The sequence below is a fragment of the Trachinotus anak genome, unplaced genomic scaffold, assembly GCF_046630095.1.
Source record: "Trachinotus anak isolate AG129_WGS33_773 ecotype Australia unplaced genomic scaffold, CSIRO_AGI_Tana_v1 ptg000061l, whole genome shotgun sequence".
In the NCBI taxonomy this organism is placed as follows: domain Eukaryota; kingdom Metazoa; phylum Chordata; class Actinopteri; order Carangiformes; family Carangidae; genus Trachinotus; species Trachinotus anak.
In genome coordinates, this window is record NW_027273912.1 from 37501 (window position 1) to 40000 (window position 2500).

Below are 2500 nucleotides of genomic sequence, written 5' to 3' on the forward strand. Positions count from 1 at the left end.
CCAGCGCTGGGCTGGCCGGCGGGGGCCCTCCGATGGCGGGTCACGTGTGCCGCTCGGTCAGTGGGTGAAAGAAGAAGAGAACCGCAGCTTTGAGAGGGGCCGAGCTGCCCGCGGCAGTCCGTTTCGCACCCCTCTCGGGTCGGCCCACGCGTCCCCGGCGCCCTCGGGGCCGATCCCTGGAGGTTCACGTTTCCGAAAACTGGGTTTCTGAAATCGTGCGAAAGGTGTTTTGAAAAACAGGGAGAGACCGGCTCGCACCGAGGGCAGGAGAAGGTAAGAGAGGGGAAATTTCTAGTTTCGCCGAACGGTCCCCCTCTTTACCTTCCTCGGTGTAACACTTAGAAAAATTTGCGGTCAAAGTTTTACACCGAGGAAGGTAAGAGAGGGGAAACTTCTAGTTTCGCCGACCGGTCCCCCTCTTTACCTTCCTCGGTGTAACACTTTGAAAAATTTGCGGTCAAAGTTTTACACCGAGGAAGGTAAGAGAGGGGAAACTTTTAGTTTCGCCGACCGGTCCCCCTCTTTACCTTCCTCGGTGTAACACTTTGAAAAATTTGCGGTCAAAGTTTTACACCGAGGAAGGTAAGAGAGGGGAAACTTCTAGTTTCGCCGACCGGTCCCCCTCTTTACCTTCCTCGGTGTAACACTTTGAAAAATTTGCGGTCAAAGTTTTACACCGAGGAAGGTAAGAGAGGGGAAACTTCTAGTTTCGCCGACCGGTCCCCCTCTTTACCTTCCTCGGTGTAAGACTTTGAAAAACTGGCGGTCAAAGTTTTACACCGAGGAAGGTAAAGAGGGGAGTGGAGCGGAGACTCTAGATATTTGCCTTCTCCAAAGCCACATCCATGCTCCCCCTGTATCAGAGCTCCAGGGGCCAGGCTCATGGCCCAGCTTCTCCCCCTGTGATATTAAAGGCCCACACAGCACCTCCACAGGACCTCCACAGCCACACACACACATGCCTCTCTCCCCTGTGTCAGAGCTCCAGGAGCCAGGCATATCACCCAGCCACTGGCCCTGTGACATTAAAGGGCCACACAGCACCTCCACAGGACCTCCACAGCCACACACACATGCCTCTCTCCCCTGTATCAGAGCTCCAGGGGCCAGGCTCATGGCCCAGCTTCTCCCCCTGTGATATTAAAGGGCCACACAGCACCTCCACAGGACCTCCACAGCCACACACACATGCCTCTCTGCCCCTGTGTCAGAGCTCCAGCACCCAGGCATATCACCCAGCCACTGGCCCTGTGACATTAAAGGGCCACACAGGACCTCCACAGCCACACACACATGCCTCTCTCCCCTGTATCAGAGCTCCAGGGGCCAGGCTCATGGCCCAGCTTCTCCCCCTGTGATATTAAAGGGCCACACAGCACCTCCACAGGACCTCCACAGCCACACACACATGCCTCTCTGGCCCTGTGTCAGAGCTCCAGCACCCAGGCATATCACCCAGCCACTGGCCCTGTGATATTAAAGGCCCACACAGCACCTCCACAGCCACACATCCATGCCTCTCTCCCCTGTATCAGAGCTCCAGGAGCCAGGCTAATGGCCCAGCTTCTCCCCCTGTGATATTAAAGGCCCACACAGCACCTCCACAGCCACACATCCATGCCTCTCTCCCCTGTATCAGAGCTCCAGGAGCCAGGCTAATGGCCCAGCTTCTCCCCCTGTGATATTAAAGGCCCACACAGCACCTCCACAGGACCTCCACAGCCACACACACATGCTTCTCTCCCCTGTATCAGAGCTCCAGGGGCCAGGCTCATGGCCCAGCTTCTCCCCCTGTGATATTAAAGGCACACACAGCACCTCCACAGGACCTCCACAGCCACACACACATGCCTCTCTCCCCTGTATCAGAGCTCCAGGGGCCAGGCTCATGGCCCAGCTTCTCCCCCTGTGATATTAAAGGCCCACACAGCACCTCCACAGGACCTCCACAGCCACACATCCATGCCTCTATCCCCCTGTGTCAGAGCTCCAGCACCCAGGCATATCACCCAGCCACTGGCCCTGTGACATTAAAGGGCCACACATCACCCCCATAGGACCTCCACAGCCACACACACATGCCTCTCTCCCCTGTATCAGAGCTCCAGCACCCAGGCTCATGGCCCAGCTTCTCCCCCTGTGATATTAAAGGGCCACACATCACCCCCATAGGACCTCCACAGCCACACACACATGCCTCTCTCCCCTGTATCAGAGCTCCAGGAGCCAGGCTCATGGCCCAGCTTCTCCCCCTGTGATATTAAAGGCCCACACAGCACCTCCACAGCCACACATCCATGCCTCTCTCCCCTGTATCAGAGCTCCAGGGGCCAGGCTCATGGCCCAGCTTCTCCCCCTGTGATATTAAAGGCCCACACAGCACCTCCACAGGACCTCCACAGCCACACACACACATGCCTCTCTCCCCTGTATCAGAGCTCCAGGAGCCAGGCATATCACCCAGCCACTGGCCCTGTGACATTAAAGGGCCACACAGCAC